Below are 20,677 nucleotides of genomic sequence, written 5' to 3'. Positions count from 1 at the left end.
GATATATGGGGGTCGATTTATCACTCCTCTTTAATTAATTGAATGATAAATACTAAATTGTGTTGTTACACTAACCGTCTAACCATAAAAAAATACACAAGACCACAAAAATTTAAAACCCATTTTTTTAAAAAAGGAATTATATAAATACTAAATAGGAAACCAATCAACTTGAGTTTTTTTCAAGAACTTCAATTACTCGGAATATTTTACAACTAAAGAGATGAGAAGCAAGGAAATTACAAGCAGAGCTTTGCCATTAATAGAATTCATAAACAGTTAAAGAACAATGGATCAGAAAGCTTAAGTACCAAAAATTATCAATGTGTGTAACACTCCCACTACCCTCATGGTGCATTGCTTGCCTGGAAGATCATAAAGCCTACAAGCTCACTGGTAGAGAAAGAAGCAATTCTCTTCGGAACAGCTGCCCCAGGACCTGAGTGACTTGTGTCAGACGCTGAATTGGAAATTCAAGGATTTGATTGGGATCCAAATGTCAACGCAAAAAGGGCTGTAAATGTGAGAAGTCCAAATCAAACTCTCCTCGGCATCCAAACGGGCCCTAAGCTAATTTCCCTGTAAACTTGGTCTCTGTCAAATGCTTGGCAAATGAATGGAGCAATTCTTGTTGATGTGCATGGGAGTTTTCATCGATTTTAATGTTCAATGAAGCTAACTAGTCCCTTCTGTTTTTGCTTATGAACAAGTCAGGCGATTGAATAACAACAATCTTATTGGACCCTACCCCGATTCTCTGTCCAGCATCAAAGGTCTCACTCTTGTGTATGTCTCTATTTCTTTATCTCTTCTTTAATTCTAGTTCTGTCATTGAACCTGTGAATTTATTTGTTTTGTCCGATGGTCAATAAGCTTCTGAAGTTTCTAAGCCTAATTTTTTTTTTGAAAAGGGCAACAGAATATATATATATATATATATATATATATATATATATATATATGTAAAAACAGAACCGAGGTGGTCCTGAAGGAACAAAGATAATACAAAGAAGTTTCTGAAGTTTCTAAGCCTAAATTACTTGCAGAGATCTCTCTTTCAATAATCTGAGTGAATCCTTGCCGAAAATATCTGCTAGAACTTTCAAGTAAGCAAATCCTTTCTTTTTATTTTATTTTTACCATATGTGTGGTACTATTTTTAACTGCTACTTGGTTATTGAAATTTTTTCCCCCTTTCCCTTTTTTCTAGCATTCTTGGAAATCCTTTAATTTGTGGGCCAAGTTCAGAAACCAACTGTTCTGCAGTATCCTTAGAGTTGCTTTCGTTCCCACCAGATGCTGGTGTTCTTTCACATATGAAATGTTTGCATTATCTCAGAGTTTATGTTTTCCATCTATAATCAATATTCCGAACCAGCTGAATATTTTCCTAGAAGGGCTCAAATTATTCATACTTCCCTTTTGATGCCAAATGGATTTCATCTGTCTTCTCCATAGACCTGTCAAAGCAACCAAGAAATTACAATATGGAACACAACCTTTCACTATCTATATCCCATTCCTTTCACGTATGAACTTCCACGAATGTATTGATGATGCCAAACAGCATGAAAACTGTGTTTTCATGTAGACTTGTCAAAGTAAGCAAGAGAGATTAAAATGTAATATGCAATTGAATATGAATATGAAAAAAAAAATGAAATTGAACATATGTGTAAAGCTGAATATTTACCTTTTCCCATGACCTTCAAAACTTTCTTTTTCACCCCTCTTTTCCTGGGAAACAACAAAGATTACAATATGTAATTCCAAAACAATTAGATTATATCATAATTTATAAATGTAAGTTGTAGCATGAGCTCAGAATATAGCATTTCACATAAAAATAGCTCATTAATTCTCACAATATGACATTTCACATAAGAATAGCTCATTAATTCCAATATGGGAATGCTAAATTAACGCAGTGCTTCAAAAAGATTCTAAATAATGGGGATGACAAATTGTTGAAAATCAAATTAATTTTCTCTGGGCTTTTGGGAGGATAAAACAAACAAGAGGGGTGGAAATACTGGAAAAGTGGTGGAGATATCATTTCACAAAGGATTGTATCATCTCTCTGGATAATTATTAGCATGCCCCCAAAACCCACAAATGCAGTGAGGTAATAAAAATCAGAGACAGCAGAAACTACACCTCAGAAACTTCATTAAGCATGCTTTCTAAGTGCTCTTATGCAAAGATGTGAAGATACAAAAAAGGAAATAAACGCCAAAAGTTTCCCGTGAAAATCTTGATAAGAAATGCTTTCTGCTTGCTCATATGCAAACGAATCCGGCGAGCTCTTAAAACATTTAGAAATTACAAAGGTTGTGCTCAAAAACCTTTATTAAACATTTATTCCATGTGCTCGTATACAATGGACTGCAATGAGCTATGAAAAATAGAGAACCCACAGAAATTGCAACAAAGGATCTTCATTAAAGATGCTTTTCAAGTGCTCCTTTCATCCCAATAAAACTAAGTTGAATTAAAAAGAGAAGCTCAACATTTAAAACGAAGTTTTGTCATGATAAATGGCCTTTCCATTTCAAAAATAAAATAAATGGCCTTTCCAAACCACACCAATGAGAGCAATCCCATCAATCAATGAAACCAAAAAAGGATAAAAAAATGAAGTTAATCTAAAGTTATTGGAGCAAAGAACCTGTTGTAAGTTATTAAAAAACAGGGAAGAAACATAAATCATACTCCCAAACTTCAATTAAAGATGATTTCCACGTGCTTTATGCAAAGGACTACAATAACCTATTTAACGACATTTAAACAACTTAAACTCCAGCTTGGGTTTTCACCTCAAGATTTTGATAGTTCTAACAACTTAAACCTGAAAATGACTTGTAATTCTATGTTGTGCATTCCAAGTCAATTACTTCATAAAAGCCATATGAAAGATAAAATATCTTATTTCTGTTTCCTCATCTTTGAGGGTTGCTAACATTTAGACCGAACTTATAACCTTTTATTAGAGTAGTGTAGATTTTCTCAAGTCACTGATCTGATTCCGATTTCTCCCAATAAGGAAAAGTATAAAACTAAGGATTGCATGAATGGAAATTCTCATAGCAGTAGTTTTGGCACAAATGAAGATGTAGGAGTGAAAGCATCAATTGGAATTAAAATACACGAAAAACTTGAGCAATTCATAGGAGAAAATATGAGAATCCCTTAAACTAATGTATGTATTAAAAGTAATGTGAGTTGGGCAAAATCCAGTTTTCCAACCAGATACAATAGCAGATGATGTGCTGAGTGGACTAAAGCAACGGATTGCTAATCCGCTGTACGAGCTATTCATACCGAGGGTTAGCTAGAATGGATCTTTCATATGCACTTATGATACTGAAGTGATCTATGGTACTGTTCTTGAACAAATCTTAACAATGAGGGTTTGGGCCTGTAGCTCAATGGTTGAGGCTTTGTATCTCAACCTTGAGGTCGCAGGTTCGATCCCAGCTTACCTATATAAAAAAAACATAACAATGAGCACTCAAATATGGCAAGTGGTAAGGAATTCAAGCTAAGTAAAAGATTAAAAAAAAATCTTCCTAACAGAAGGAATATAGTGAGAAGAAAAGTTATAGAGAAATGGGTACTTCATTTACAGCAAATAAACAATACATATGGCATTACATCCATGGTAATAAAAGGGCAAAACAATAATGAAGGTGCTGAAATTATTCAAACTAAAGGTGTAAAATGTTCTATCCTTTTCAAACCTAGTGTTCTAGGCTAGGTTTGAAAAGGGGAAAGGTAATGAACTACAATGGAACATGGTAATTGAAAAAATCAAACATGTACATGACTAAATTCACTTCTAATTCCATATGCTTCTTCCTTTCTTGTATAAAGTGGCCCAGGCAAATAGAGTCTGATGAGGTCAATTTTTCTACCACTGACATCAATAGAGTTTGAGAGAAGAGAAAAAAGCCTCAACAGATTGCTCATACTAAGGATCTTATTCATCATCCGTAATGGCATTTTAACATATGTATTTTTGCATCATTTTTAAAAAAGTTCAAATGGGAAAAGACCCTGAAGTGGATCGTTGGGTATAAATTTATAATTATATGAGAAAGAGGCTGCAGCCAGAAACTTTTTTCATATTAGCTTCCAAAATGTATACAACAATATTTGTATCTGCTGGCTGTGTGTGGTCTTCCATCCAACTCAAGAGGTTAATAATTTAAATCTTGGCTGAGTTCAATTTTATGTTTTCTGCTCTTTTAGTATTTCTTCTGTCAAATTGCAAGGCATTGGAAGCAGGCGTAAAGCTACGAAAGTAACCATAACTCATGAAGCACCCAACAATTCCTACTATCCACCATCGAAGCGGATTGGACAAATTAATTCCACATAACAATTAACCAATATTTTTTCCAAGTGAATCAATCAGTCAAACACAAAATTTAAACATCACCGATAACTGAAGAAATACTTTCTCAAAAAAATTAATAACTGAAGCAATAGTATGATCTACACAACGTCTCTATGACTATGCTTTAGAGTAAAATAAATGGATTAAAAGAACTCGATAGCATTAATGAAAGACTATTGAGATAAAAAAGAAAATATAGAAATCCTCAAAGAGATACACAAATAAACAAAATATAGAGTTCTCTAATCCTGCCGCGGTGTAAATCCAGACACAGCATTGTGCAGTTTATTTATGAACCATTTATAGGTTTCCACTTAAAGGTTAGTAAATACAAGTAAAAATTAAAACGGGCATGGATTATGAACAATACAACAAAGGAACCAGCAAATTAGGAAGCAAATGAGAAACTTGACCAAGAATAGTCGGCATGCTTAGATAATCATAAGTAAAGAAGGCCCACATAGCCCAAAAAACCCGGATAACCAGTTATCACCAAAATTTGGACAGAAAATACCACAGAGAATAGTACATCATAAAGAGAAACTCACAATGATCAATAAGCATGAAGAAACTTGCAGTAAATGACTATATGAATGAGCAACTTGAGAAAGAACAATCATTGAGCATGGCTAATTATAAATAAACAAAGATCCAAGTACCAAAAACCTTTAGGTAATCAATCATGAACAAAATATCGACAAAGAAAGACTCCATACGGCAAGAAATGGTGAATAAACGGCAAGGAATACGCATACTACACCCTAAACCAGATGAAAACTATCGATTTAAATAGAAAACCATCATTGGAAGAAAACCAGTATCCGCAAAAAACTATTTAGCATTTGATCAAAGAACTGATTGGATATCTACTTTCCAGACGAAACCCACTATTCCAAACAAACAACAAATGCTAATAATGCCAGACATGTCATTGCCCAATCCCCATCAATTCTGAAAAGCTATCTCTGGGATAGCTTTGCAGATCATAAACAATGCATTCATACTCTCCTTATCTCGTAGATGGCATCACTGCAACTACAAACATTACAACATTGGGCACAGACCCAAATACTCGGTCAGTCCTGTGTCTGGATCGTTGATCATCTGTTACCAATTGAATTTAATGAGGCAAGCCCACTATGGTACAATGTGTCTCACTTTCAATCATAGTTAGCAAAACGTGATTCGGCCAAAAAAAAAAAAAAAACGGGACAACAAAAATTAGAGTTTAATACAGTATCGGTTCAAAAAAAACATAGTAAAAAAATGGAAACACAAGAAAATGAGTTTAAAATTTTGTCATTTACAAAATATAGTGGGGGTAAAATTGGAAGGTTCGCCGAAAAAACATGTAAAACGTTTGCCTCAAAAAACAGAGTTTTTTCATTGTAAAAGTTTTAAATGGAGTATTAAACGGCACACTGATAAAATGCCGTTTTCCGTTTTGCTAACTATGCTTTCAATTGATTTGAACCATCGGTCTGGTAGTCCTTGTGTTGGTTAAAGAAGCGCATGACCATTTGTTGTCTGTGTCAGAAGTTTCTTTTTGTAAATAAAATCAATAAAAAGGGGTCATAAGGTGGGCCAATCTAACAAGGGGCATCACAACATGTACTTTGATGGGTCTTGATTCTCAACTTACTCAATAGAAAGAGGGGACTGCTCCAAGTTAGTTAATATTTTCCATTACCTATATCTTTTTCACCTGGTTGATCTTTTGATCAGGGTCAGTGATCTTGCAAAAGAAGATTAGAAAATAACAAACTATAATTTATGAACAATATCATAACATTACAGGTACAACATGAATATCGTTACAGGTATTAAAGAACAATTTATTAATTAGTAGAATGAACATTAAGTGGAAAGAAAACATATTTGGAAAATCCCATTAAAAAAACATACATGGAAAAAAGAAAATTATGTAATTTTATTTATGCTGGAAAACAGTAAATGGAACATTATATGGTTATGAAAAGTATTACTAAAATTCAATCAAAGTGAAAGTGAAGGAAGTTAATGTAAAGAATTAGCATGGATGCAATTAAGCACAAAATTCCACACATGTGCTCTGTCTCTCTCAATTAAAAGGTGCAAAACCAGGTAAGAATAATTCACCGTATCTCAATGTTTGGAAAGCAATTGTTATTTATCAAAGCAAATAACCTAGATGAAATCATGCCTCCTTTTTAACATTAGAAAGTAAAGATGCCCTATTTTTTTCTGAATAGCATTACAGAAATGCATCCGGAACCCATAGTTTTTTTAATAGCATTAAAGTAAAGATGCCCTAATTGAGAAGAGAATTTCACAGTCCTTATTTGCACTAAAATTGCTTTCTTCCATTACCACTTTATACAACTTTTCTTCTAGTATCGATTTTACTGCTATTCTTCAAAATGGTAAAGGGAGTAATTGGTTTTCCCCAATTATAAATGAAATATTCTATTGCCTAGGATTTATTAGCAACATCTCTAATGTCTCAGGATATCATCATCAAAGTATATTAATTCTTAGAAAATTTGTAAGGAACCAATTAAAAAGGAAAAGACAAGGTGAGTTAGAGCAATTATCAAAACAAGGTAGTGCCAATAGCAATTGCCTAATAAATTTGCAAACTAATGATTGACATAGAAAGCTATAAAAGAAATGAGAAAAATTGGAATGAACAAGGAATCACAATGTATGAATCCATAACACCTGTTAAAAGGTTGTGTAGAACACAAACCTGACTGCATGCTATGCCTAATACTGCCATTGCGGAATAGTAGATATGGCTCAACTGATGTAGAAAGAAAGCTGGAGTAAGAAACCCAATAGACTGCATAGTCTGTGGACCCAAATGTTCAAGAAAAAGGTAAAATAAGCAGTTTAAACGGACAACTTCAATGATAGCATTGCAACATAAAAATCATTGGCAGTATTCAAGATGCTAGTTAAAAACATAATAGTACAAACAGATCACCAGCATACCATATAAACTATATACATAGGAATCTTACACTGGGTGTTGTGCCTACTTTGTAATATCACAATTCCAGATTGTGAATAAGCTTATTAGCTACATTTTGTTTTTTTAGTTTCCACTTCCCACGCCCCATATAAACAGAAATTGGTTGCCCTTTTAGAATATTATTCCATCAACTCAGTAGTGTTACTTATGATCAAGACATGTTGTAGACTTTTCCGTGGGAAATCCTTTGATGTAAATGACAAGGGGTATCACTACCATCGATCAATAGCATTTCCAGAATTAATTCTCATGCCATTGCAATCGAAAGGGGCCAGTGGGAAGAGAAGAAAACCCAACATTTCCATCATAAAGTTTTTGTTCCAATGGAAATTGGCCATATGGGAAGAGGAAAATAACCCAATTTATTGCAATCGAAACAGGGCCGATGGGAGGAGGGAAAAATCAGTTTAAAAAAACAGTGAAAAAAACCCAATTTCTACCAGAAATGTTTTTCCTGTAATCGAAAAGGGACATGTGGGAAGAGAAGAAAACCCAGGCTTAGAAAAAATTAATCATATTGGTAATATGAACAAACCCTAGGCTGAAGAGAACAAGAGGAGAGAAAGAAAGAGGGAAAAAGAAGAAGAAGAAGAGTACATGGCATAAAGCTTCGGTGTGAGCGAGAAGCCATTGTCTCGAGCAAGATTTAAACGAAACAGAAAATAAGAAGTAGAGTCTTGGATGATAAGAACAGATTTGCAGCGACAGATGGTGGCGTTACGAAGAAACATGTAGTAGTGTCTTCAGGGAGAAAAGAGCAGATTGAGGCAAGCAGCGATGTCGTGTTTCAGAGGAGAAGAGGTGCGGTGATAGAAGGAGATTGGCGAGGCAGACGGTGACGACGATGAGGAAAACATGCATGTTGGATTTCTTCCTTGTTTTGCAACATATGTACACATACGGGGAACAGCTGGTGAGAATTTTGGACTGATATGGAGGGGCAAAGCAAGAGGCGGAAATGACAAGAATGCCTTAGTAAAATCTGACTTATTTGGAAAGTTTTCTGAAACAAAGTGTAGGACGTAGATGGAATTTCCATAAAAGATGGTTGACGAACTTTCGTTGGTTTAGGCCTTTAGAATAGTAAGGATTTCATCATTGAGTCCTCTACCCACACAAATTCCCAGAGTTCGGATAAAGATAAAAAATCCAAAAATTTTGCTCTTTTATGATTAACACTAAAGCTTAATTCATTTAGAATTCCCAAAATAAACCCAAATAGTGGGTCCTACCACAAAGCCATGAATATTTCTAGACCTGGCAAAAGTGACCCGTGCCCGCGGGTCGACCCGGCCCACCCGCAAATTTGCGGGCACGGGTCTAAGTTTCCGTGACCCGTCAAAAACCAACCCGCGGGTGACCCAACCCGCACCCGCAAATTTGCGGGCACGGGTCTAAGTTTCCGTGACCCGTCAAAAACCAACCCGCGGGTGACCCAACCCGCAAAAACACGGGTCGGGTCGGGTCAACCCGCGGGCACCCGCATTTTTACTGTATTTTTTAATCTTTTTGAGAATGTTATCATCACTGCTGTTTGTTTTTTATGAGTAACTCCTCACTTTATAAAAAGTACGGTATGTCCTGCACCGTAGGATTATCCAAAGTTCCAAACCGTCCATTAGATGGGCCATACCCTAAATAGGTTATGCCCCAAAGTTATTTCCATCGGTTGATTCTAACCCTCCGATCTATAGAGGGTTAGGATCAACCCTCTAACATTCAGATTGGAGGGATAGGATCATCCTATGGAAATGATTTTTGGAGCATAACCTATTTAGGCTATGGCCCAACTAATGGACGGTTTGGATCATCCTATGGTGTGGGCCATACATAAAGTGAGAGTGCCCAGTAGTGTTGATAACATTTAAATGTGGTTTTTATTTTATTAGAATTTGCTATCAAGCTTCTCCTTTGGCAATTTCTCGGCAAGTGGCCTTTGTGTATGCAAAGATGCGCGCATCCAAATGTTGCTAAAATGTTCCTAGAAAATGTAAAAAAGTAATCATTACACCACAAAAAGTAAATTAGCTAAATTATAAAGTTTTGAATGAAAAATTACCTAGAAAGGATTATAAAATTTTAAAATTACGAAAAAAATACAAAATCACATATGAGGTTATGACAATTACGGGAAAAATAGAGGCTGTCAAATCAAAATAATTATTACAATCCCTTTGCGGCATATTTGCGGGTGACCGGCGGGTTGACCCGGCCCACCCGCGGCCGCGCGGGTCACGTAAATTTTGACCCGCCAAAATGCGGGTCATTTTCTCACCCGACCCGTGGACCCGCACCCGCATCACCCGCGGGTTGACCCGGCCCGACCCACCCGTTTGCCAGGTCTAAATATTTCCCCTCTTTATGTTGCTATTTAGGAAATGAACCCAATGACTTCTATGTTGACCGACTCTTCACTCTCCATACATGTGAATTCATATGCATTCATGGGCCCCACTTTTATTTGAATATAAGTAACTAGTAAAAAACCCGTGCGATGCACGGGCCGACAAAGAACTGTACGGACCACGTCTTAGGTTGATCCAAACCGTCCATGTGATGGAACACAACATAAATAGGTTGTGCCCCAAAAATCATTTCTATAGGCTGATCCTAGCCCTCCAATCTATAGATGTTTCCATAATTCCTCTTAAATCGGATGGTTAAGATCACCCTATAGATTTTTTATTAAAAAACCAACGGACCACGTCATAGGTTGATCCAAACCGTCCATGTGATGGAACACAACATAAATAGGTTATGCCCCAAAAATCATTTCCATAGGCCGATCCTAGCCCTCCAATCTATAGATGTTTCCATAATTCCTCTTATCTTAAATCGGATGGTCAAGATCACCCTATAGGTTTTTAATTAAAAAACCGTAAAGGAGGGGGGTAAGATCGAAATTATATGGCTTTAATGGGTGCCTTTGTTAAAAGCATAAAGGAGGGGGTAGGATTGAAATTATATGATTTAATGGGTGCCTTTGTTAAAAGCATAGGGGGGGTAGGATTGAAATTATATGAGTTGAATGGGTGCATTTGTTGAAAAAAGTCAAAAAATGTGACGTGAGTTGAATGGGTGCATTTGTTCAAAAAAGTCAAAAAATGTGACGTGTAATTCTCATGTGATCGACAAAGAATGTACGGACCACGTCATAGGTTGATCCAAACCGTCCATGTGATGGAACACAACATAAATAGATTGTGCCCCAAAAATCATTTCCATAGGCTGATCCTAGCCCTCAAATCTATAGATGTTTCCATAATTCCTCTTATCTTAAATCGGATGGTCAAGATCACCCTATAGTTTTTTAATTAAAAAACCATAAATGAGGGGGGTAAGATCGAAATTATACGGCTTTAATGGGTGCCTTTGTTAAAAGCATAAAGGAAGGGTAGGATTGCAATTATATGATTCAATGGGTGCCTTTGTTAAAAGCATAAAGGAGGGAGGTAGGATTGAAATTACATGAGTTGAATGGGTGCATTTGTTCAAAAAAGTCAAAATATGTAAGGTGTAATTCTCACGTAATTTTCAAAAATATCGAAAAAACTCTTCTCTTTTCATCCCAGCTTACTGTATTAGATTTGATGTATTCGGCCATTTTTTTCAAAGCTACCCATTCTAATATGAATAGTGAGAGAAAGGTAGTGAGTGGGAGGAGAGAGAGAGAGAGAATTAGGTGATGTGCATGGCCAACTTATGAGGTGATCCAACCTGTCCATTCTATAGGCCACAGTATAAATGGGTTGTTCCTCCAATACTACCTCCATTAGATGATCCTCACTGTCCATTGAATAGGTTGTAGCGTACAATGGCCGTGCACCCACAACCCATCGCCATAGAATGATCCGAACAGTCCATTGGATGGGCTACAATCTACATGACTTGCACCCCATAAATCATCTTTATAAGGTGATCCAAATCGTCCAATCAGAGGACCACAATATAAAATTGGGCGTGTCCCGCAACTTGCTGCGATAGGTTGAACCGAACTATTCATTTAAATGGGCCATGGTGTAAATTGGTTATACATCCAAAACAGTTTCCATAGGCTGATCTAAACCATTCACTTTGACGGGCCATGGTGTAAATTGGTTGTGCCCAAAAATCATTTCCATGGGATAAATCTTAGCCCTTCATTTGATGGGCGACACTGTAATTAGGTAGCGCCCCAAAACCATTTTCATAGAACAATCTAAACCGTTCATTTAATGGGCCATGATGCACAATCAGCCACGCCCCCCTAATCATCTCCCTAGAACGATCCAAACCGTTCGATTTATGGGCTGCAATCTGAATTGGTTGCGCCCCACTCAATTATTTCCATGGGATAATCTAATCCGTCCATGTGATGGGCTGCAATGTAAATAAATGGTACCCAAAAAATAGCTCCAATCAGCCACCTTCTCCAAAAGAAATTCGGCACTATCACAACATGAAATTTTAATAAATTAGAAATAGGGAAAATGACCAAATAGAAGGGGTTTCTACTGACTATGACATTTGAAGAGGGGTGTTTTGTAAATCACCAATCAAGAGTGCATATGACTAAAATGCCCTTGATTCTCTCTCTCTCTCTCTCTCTCTCTCTCTCTCTCTCTCTCTCTCTCTCTCCCTATAAAATCACATTTTTGAAATGATTACATTTAGAATACAAATCCCAAAACCCACCTTTTTCTCTCTTCTTCTTCTTCCTCCCACCTACGTACGTATGAAAAACCCAAAAACCTCCATTTTTGAAACCCAAAAACCTCCATTGTTAGATACCAAAAGCTCCATTCTATTGCTGAAAACCTCATTTTTAGATGTCAAAGCCTCCCTAACCCTTCATTGCATTGGAAAACGCCTCCATTTACAACAACTATTGCAAAAAAACGTTATTAGATTCCGAAATCGCAAAAATCTTCAGTAGAAACCACCATTCCATTGTACAAAGCCTCCATTCAATGGAAATGTGTATATTTCTAGCCCTCTCCCTTCTCTTTCAATTATAAGGCATGTTTATAAACTTGAATGAAAGTTTTCCATGTTAAACTACTGTTTTTCACTTTATAATCATTGTTATTTCACTGTAAACCACTAATTTCTTAAGTTAAACTACTATTTCACTATGATAAACCACTACTGAAGTGGGTATTTATAAGTGGTTTATATAGCTTCTTTGGTTAAGAATCCTCAGTGGTTGTTTATAATCATAAGTAGTGGTTTATTAAGGCTTACCAGTGGTTTAGAGTATTTACAATTGGTTTATAAGGATTAACAATGGTTTAAAGTGTTTATAAGTGATTTATACAGGGTAAGTAGTAGTTTATAGTTTTTATAAGTGGTTTATACAGGCTTATCAGTGGTTTAGAGTGTTTACAACTGGTTTATATATGGTAAACAGTGGTTTATGTAAGCCTATCAGTGATTTAGAGTGTTTATAAGTGGTTTATATAGGCTTATCAGTGGTTTAGAGTGTTTATACATGGTTTATACAGGGTAAGAAGTAGTTTATAGTGTTTATAAGTGGTTTATATAGGCTTATCAGTGGTTTAGAGTGTTTACAACTCGTTTATATAAGGTAAAGAGTAGTTTATCTAAGACTATCAGTGGTTTAGAGTGTTTATAAGTGGTTTATATTGGCTTATTAGTGGTTTATAGTGTTTATACATGGTTTATACAGGGTAAGAAGTAGTTTATAGTGTTTATAAGTGGTTTATATAGACTTATCAGTGGTTTAGAGTGTTTACAACTCGTTTATATAAGGTAAACAGTGGTTTATCTAAGCCTATCAGTGGTTTAGAGTGTTTATAAGTAGTTTATATAGGCTTATCAGTGGTTTAGAGTGTTTATACAGGGTAAATAGTGGTTTACAGCGTTCATAAGTATTTTATATAATCGTAGCAGTGGTTTAGAGGATTTATAAGTGTATAATATATGGTAAATAATGGTTTAGAGTGTTTATAAGTTGTTTATATAAGCCTAACAGTGGTTTAGATTGTTTATAACTGGTTTATATAGGCTTAACAGTCGTTTAGAGTGTTTATAAGTTTTTTATACAGTATAAGCAGTGGTTTATATAGGGGTAAGCAGTAGTTTAGAGTATTTACAAGTGATTTATATAGGGTAAACAGTTGTTTAGAGTGTTTATAAGTTGTTTATACAGTGTAAGCACTGGGTAAGAGTGTTTATAAGTGGTCCATGTAAGCCTAGCAGCGGTTTAGAGTGTTTATAAGTTGTTTATATAAGCCTAACAGTGGTTTATAGTGTTTATAAGTGGTTTATATAGGCTTAACAGTGGTTTAGAGTGTTTATAAGTTGTTTATACAGTGTAAGCAATGGTTTATAGTGTTTGTAAGTGGTTTATATAGGGGTAAGCAGTGATTTAGAGTTTTTACAAGTGGTTCATAAAGGGTAAATGGTGGTTTAGAGTGTTTATAAGTTGTTTATACATTGTAAGCACTGGTTTATATAGGGGTAAGCAGTGGTTTAGAGTATTTACAAGTGGTTTATATAGGTTAAACAGTTGTTTAGAGTGTTTATAAGTTGTTTATACAGTGTAAGCAGTGGTTTAGAGGATACCGGAGAGAGGTGCACGAACCTGCGGGCACTACAAGAAAAATGAGTTTCACCGACGGTCATGACCGTCGGTGTATATACCAATGAATGTCGGTGTAACTTACACCGACACTTTTAGTGAACGTCACTGATGCTACCGTGGCTAAATGTATATACCGACGTTTATTTAAAAACGTCGGTGATACTATTTATACCGGCGTTTATGAACGTCGTTATAAATCAAAATCAAACGTTGCTGTTAAGGTAATCGCCGACGGTTTAAGAAACCGTCGGTGTATATAATATTACACCGACGGTTGTGACCGTCGTTAATTCCCAAGTGGCCTTTGGATATGTATATTTGCCATCGTTTTTGGAGCGTTGGTAAATACACCGACGGTTACTGACCATTGGTGAATATACTATTCAGCGACGTTTTTGGAGCGTCGGTGATTATTGTTGAAAACACCGACGGTCAGGACCGTCGGTAAATATAGAAATTTTTTTTTTTTTTAAAAATCCCTTTATTTTGAATATGTCCATCAAATGAAGATACAACCTGTAACCTGTATCAAGCGAGCACAAGGAAGTCATGCTTCCTCTTTGATCTTGTAAACTACTTTCATCAACATCTTGAATCTAAAATAAAATAAATAGAAGTTATAAAATCAATGGCATTAATCCATCTCTACCACAAGCTTATCATGAACGACTCATAGAATCAACAAGGGAAACTTATCAGATTATGATATTAATGAAATGACTGATTGTTTAATTCTCCCTAAATTTTGGTACATTTACACTACAGCACATGTGTTAATCTGGTGTACACCTGTTTACATTTTAATACAAACAATCACATAAATATATCCACATTCACAACTTGTTTGGATAAACAACCATTACATTATGCACAACCTGTTGACAAGTACAAGTAACTACATCCACAAATTTTATTAATAGAACCTGTATACACACCTATACTAGCATAATGAAATGTCTCCATACATGAGAGATCGACAACCTGAAAACCTCTAGTTCTTGTGTTCCCCCGTCCAAAATTAACATAAAATAGTTCAATAACATCCATTTCAGACACTACGCACAAGAACCACTAGATACAAGGAAAGAGAGTAACCTTGACACTCGCATAAGAGCTGTAGAGCTTCAAAGGATGCTCAAGTTTTGTGCATTCTGAATTACCGGATGCAATCTTCACCTCTTCATCAGTCCCGGTGCACGTCGAGAATCTGAAATGCAGAGGTCTTAGGTAAGATGGCTTCATAAATCATAATTTCGTATAGAAATAACATATTAAATGAAAATCTGATGTCAATACAGTCAGCATTTGTTAAGAGTACCTATCCCTGAAAATATCCTTTTTCTTTGTTAGTACTTCACCTTCATTATAAGAACAGATACTCATGAAAATTTTCTAAAGCATTCATTTACCGACCCCAAATAGTTTGGGACAAAGGCTTAGTTGAGTTGAGTTGCGTAGATTATAAGAACAGAAAATATTGTAAAATTGAATATCAAGAGCCAATGGAGGAATTCAAATGAAAACCACCATCCCTGTTCTTCTGATTTTGCTTGTTGTGAGGAAATGAGAAAAGATCAGATGCACAGGAAATGTATTCATTGAATGAATTTTTTCATGTGACATACGTTCTAAATACTAATGATAGAAGTCCTGTAACAAAGAAATTAAAGGTTTCGTTAAATTGGAATCAAAGCATCAATTTATACATGGCTACCTCAAATACAAAGAGTTGGGGGCCACATTATCACGGAGACCAAACCCCTTAAACTCAATGCTCTCTCCCTCCAGCAAGCAAAACCTAGGACAATGAAGTCACGAGTCAGAAATCTAACTGAACCAGAATAGCACATTACTATTTAATGTGAGAGAAGATGAAGCACAAGCAAAAATACTTACAAATTCTCTTTCCAAAATATGGCACAACCATCCATTGCCTCCCTAGTACGTCTCTGCAAGATCGAATAAAACATCTAATGTTAGCTCCAATCATTTTACTCATCAAAGTAACAGATCAAGATTCATAAGAAACATAACAAGTATAAAAATCAAACCCACACCCATGTTGAATTTTGCAGAATATTCACTTTGGCAGCTTAAGCTTTTCGAGTAACTGGTTGTTTCACAAAACATGAAACTAACCACTAAAAACTAAGGATGGGCTGTTACATGTGAGAGCAGCCACACAGGCTCACTTCTCAGAGACTCTTGCGATCCAAGTCACTATTTGAGAGTTAGATTTGAAACAAAAAAGCTTACTTCAAAATGTGATATCAAATTTGCAGCAGAGGAAACATGAAATTAAATTGAGCTATGTGCTGAAATCTGCTCATAACATCAGATAACAGCCACATGTAGATCAAGATCCAAGAGGAAGAAAAGGATTATTGAGAAAATGCGAAGGAGCTTCAATGTTGGATAATAGTTGCTGAAAATCACACTTGTTATCCAACAGTTAATGACAGACAAATCACGGAATAGTTCATTTTAACATAGGGCAGAATCCTAATGATAGAGTGCGGATAGAATGGAGATTCTCTGTAACAAGAATTTATGCACAAGACAGAGAACAATTAAAATTTCTTCAAGAAAGTGGAAGAAACTGCTTACATTGAAGGCTCATCTTGCTTGCCACCGACCCTGTTGATGATGCATGACATTTCAACTCAACAGGAAGCTATTACTTTGACTATTTGTGAAGAATTCCAGGGTTGCCAAAAGTAAAACAACATCAATTATAGAGGATTTGGGGCTTACCTTATCACTTAATCGTAAATTGAAGCTCCCCTCGAGAAACGGATGCTTTTTCTGCAAATTTGGATGAGAGTAAGAATTTTACAAAGGTTGAACAGATGGAAAAAAAACTAATCAGTTTTTGTTGTGAGCAGGATGTCAATGACTAAAAAACTAGTGCTTCCATAGCTATTTTGAAGGGAAATGACTGTCACTAGCTGTAACATAATGAGGAAATTGATTACCATTCGAGAAGAGCTTGTAGAAATGGCAAGTTGAAATAGGAAAAAAGAATCAAATAGCCAAACAAACCTACTTTTGTCAGATCTATGACAAATAGCTCATTGTGACTAGACAGTCAGGAACACAAATCGAAAACGAACAGACCTAAAATGAAAGACAATAGTCAATTACAGACACCCCTACCAGCAAGCATTTTGTTGACATAAAAAAAATACTTTGATGTGATCATCGAAACATTGAAAGGGGAGCAACAAGCATTTTGTCACTAAGAACAGTAGACATCCAAAGACACATTATGACCAGACAACACATACACAACTCTTTGCAAAGTGTGAAACAACCAGTTGCTCCAGAGACACGTTGTGTCTAGGGAGTTGTCTAGTGGAATAATGTTGCTTCAATTATAAAAGTTCCAACGATTTGAGGGCCCTTCTATGATACTCATTGCTCACATTCGGTTGACACAGCTTTGCACCCTGGAAATTAAATGTCAAGCCTCCCGGTCTTTAGATCAAATTTTTAAGGAATCCATCGATGGTTGATAACATAGTCCATAGCCTATTTAGTGGTGGTGTTGCCCATTCTGGTAAGTTTTAAATGATACACTTTGGCAGCTCTAAAAGACATTATTTTATGACTTAAAATGAACATCTTCTGTAGCACGTCCATAACTCCCAAAGTTTCGACTGATGCCCGACTTCCCAGATTACATACCTTTAGGTTGAATCGAAACAATTCCATTGAACCACAAACAAATCAAGATAAGAAATTAGACACCATTTAAGTTCGAACCTAGAAAAGCATTCCTACAAGAAACTGCAGAGCAACATTTTGTTGGGGTTCCACGCAAAAGCAACTAGTTCCACATCGGATAAGTTTGGATGGGGATGGGTTATAAGGGAATGGGCATCCTCCTCTAAAGGCTAGCTTTTAGGGGTAACTTCTACCCGTTTAAATTCCCTACACATTCGACGCCATTAGAACAATTCATGCATGTTGATGTTCGAAAAATAATGAAATATATTCAGCAGTTACAATTGATGTTGAGAAATTAGATACTTGTAAATTCACTTGTGAGTAAAAGGGTGTCATTGGATAACCCTAAAATAATATGCGCATAATCATTCATGCATTTAGTCGTCACTTATATATAATTTTACATGCAAATAATGTTTATAATATGTTTATATCATAGTTAATGCCTTCTAAATTGGCCTTAATGTCCTATTTGCAAATAAGACTAACTTAAAATAATCTTATTTGCAAATAAGGACCCATTTTGGTGGTATCCTATCTCTTCAATTTTCAGCATCATGTAGCTAATTATACTTAACCCATAGACTAAAATATCATAATTGCAAGGGAAACAAAAACATCACAACATAATCTATATACATATTAACTAAACTAAGCAGAAAAATACATCAGTAATGGTAAATCAGGATTTAAGTTGACAGAAAATTTCACAATATGAAAAAAATTTCTAGGCGTTCGATAATTAAGCAGGTATTTCAAAAACTATAGAAGAAATTACAAGAAAAGAAATAAGCCGAGCTTTTCTGTGATTTCCTTAGTCAAGTGCAAGAAGCCGAGCTTGAAGTCGAAATACACCACGATTTGCCAAAGAAATAGGGTTCTGGAAAGATGAAAAATGAAAATCTAAGATGAAAAGCCAAAAATCAAGATGAAACTAGCTAGAAAATAATAGAGCCCTAGAACTTAGATCTTTAGATGAATACTATAAGAAGAAAGAAGAAAACTATACATCAGAGATTATACCTATTTGCTTGACCTCCTCCTCTTATTCGTTTAGAAACTGTCAGAGAGATGAAGATCATATCTTCATTTTCTTCTCCCTACGATTGTAGGAGAGAGTTGAAGAAAAATGGAGAGATGAGAAATCGTCCCAAACCCCCAAAGACGAGCAACAAAATGGAGATTTTAGGAATCCGAGAAGATCAAAGAGGAAAAGCCAAAAATCAAGATGAAACTGAATTTATAAAAAGAAAAAAAGAAAAAATACTTCATCTCTACCTTATTCTTTAGGAACGAAGGGAATCCGAGAAGATCAAATCTTCATTTTTTTCACCATAGAACTGTGAGAGAGTTAGACAAAACTGCAGAGATGAGAAATTGCCCAAAACCCCCAAAAATTGCAATGATCAGGAAGAAAATGGAGATTCCAGGGCTCGTTTCTGGTATGGGGAAGCAAAAACCAAAGTTCTCAGGTACAAACTAAGCAAAACACAAAGTTTTAAGGAAGAAATGGAGTTTTTAGGGCTCGTTCTGTTCTGTTTTTAGGGCACGAACAGAACGAGCTGAGAAGTGAACTCCGCTCGAGCGGTAGTTCCCCGACTTATTTGGGAGTGAAATCACGGACGTTCCCAAACTCACGCCAGTGGTTCTCATCATCAGCGACATTTTCTAAATGTCGGTAACTCGTAATCCAAATTAGCTACGTTTTACTTAGCAAACGTCGGTGATTAATCAGTTTTAGTGACGTTCACGGAACGTTGGTAAATACCCAAGGCATATTTTTTTAAGTGGGGCGCGGGAATAATTCTTCACTGTCGATCTATGTACGAACGTCGGTGCATATTGCCTATTAGCAACGTTTTTCTAAAACGCTGGAAGAAGAACGTTGGTAATAGTCCTTTTTCTTGTAGTGGGGGCATTGTGACCCTCTAATGGACGGTTGGGATCATCCCATGAGAGAAAGAGGGCATTGTGGCCCTCTAATGGACGGTTGGGATCATCCCATGAGAGAGAGGGGCATTGTGGCCCTCTAATAGACGGTTGGGATCATTCCATGAGAGAGAGGGGGCATTGTGGCCCTTTAATGGACGGTTGGGATCATCCCATGGGAGAGAGGGGGGCATTGGGGCCCTCTAATGGACGGTTGGGATCATCCCACGAGAGAGAGAGAGAGAGAGAGAGAGAGAGAGAGAGAGAGAGAGAGAGAGAGAGAGAGAGAGGCATTATGGCCCTCTAATGGACTGTTGGGATCATCCCATGAGAGAGAAAGAGAGGAATTGTGGCCCTCTAATTGATGGTTGGGATCATCCCATGAGAGAGAGGGGCAATGGGGCCCTCTAATGAATGGTTGGGATCATCCCACGAGAGAGAGAGAGGGGGCATTGTGGTCCTCTAATGGACTGTTGGGATCATCCCATGAGAGAGAAAGAGAGAAGAATTGTGGCCCTCTAATTGATGGTTGGGATCATCTCATAAGAGAGAGAGAGAGAGAGAGAGAGAGAGAGAGAGAGAGAGAGAGGTGACGGTATTTTAAAAATGAGGGTATTTTTGTTCTAAACCCATGCAAACCAGTCACCATCACTGTATATTGGTTATTTCCAAGTCTCCCCTCTTCAAATGTCATAGTCAGTAGAAAGCCCTTTCATTTGGTCATTTTCCCTTAGAAATAAGTGTAATATGCAACAGCTTCCTTTTGTATAACTGTAAACACCAACTTTGATTTCCTCTTTGATAACTTAGAAAGTCAAGGATGACAGGATGTCGCACGTGTCGCACGCACCTCATCAAGCATACACCTCTTATTGACTTTACCCAGCCCATGTTCCTAGTAATTGGCAATTAAAGTGGGCCCCGCCTTGGACCAATTTCCTTTTGAAGTGTTTCTTTTTGGTTCCTTTCTTAAAATGGACAAGGGACCAAATCTAATGTTGGCCGGACATCCCTTGGAGTA

General features: G+C 36.4%; 2 long non-coding RNA genes across 3 annotated transcripts; both read right to left on the bottom strand.

Annotated features, from left to right (window-relative positions):
* Positions 1-230: 230 nt before the first annotated feature.
* Positions 231-8,244, bottom strand: LOC143862403 (uncharacterized). Of its 2 annotated transcripts, none has more exons than XR_013240288.1 (6): positions 8,010-8,244; positions 7,128-7,229; positions 3,322-3,482; positions 1,694-1,737; positions 1,032-1,460; positions 231-891 (listed from the first exon to the last, which is right to left on the bottom strand). It is a non-coding gene; the product is annotated as an uncharacterized LOC143862403 (long non-coding RNA). The 2 variants fall into 2 exon arrangements; XR_013240289.1 differs by having other exon boundaries at positions 7,128-7,181.
* A 6,848-nt stretch (positions 8,245-15,092) lies between these two features.
* Positions 15,093-19,372, bottom strand: LOC143862398 (uncharacterized). The gene is made up of 7 exons (XR_013240286.1): positions 19,006-19,372; positions 18,751-18,827; positions 18,506-18,607; positions 16,753-16,803; positions 15,895-15,947; positions 15,713-15,796; positions 15,093-15,205 (listed from the first exon to the last, which is right to left on the bottom strand). It is a non-coding gene; the product is annotated as an uncharacterized LOC143862398 (long non-coding RNA).
* Positions 19,373-20,677: the final 1,305 nt, after the last annotated feature.

Source organism: Tasmannia lanceolata, unplaced genomic scaffold (assembly GCF_043159265.1).
Source record: "Tasmannia lanceolata isolate RefF3 unplaced genomic scaffold, GAP_Taslan_0.1 ptg000003l, whole genome shotgun sequence".
In the NCBI taxonomy this organism is placed as follows: Eukaryota; Viridiplantae; Streptophyta; class Magnoliopsida; order Canellales; family Winteraceae; genus Tasmannia; species Tasmannia lanceolata.
The sequence above is the reverse complement of the archived record's forward strand: the minus strand, read 5'-3'. Positions and strand labels throughout refer to the sequence as shown.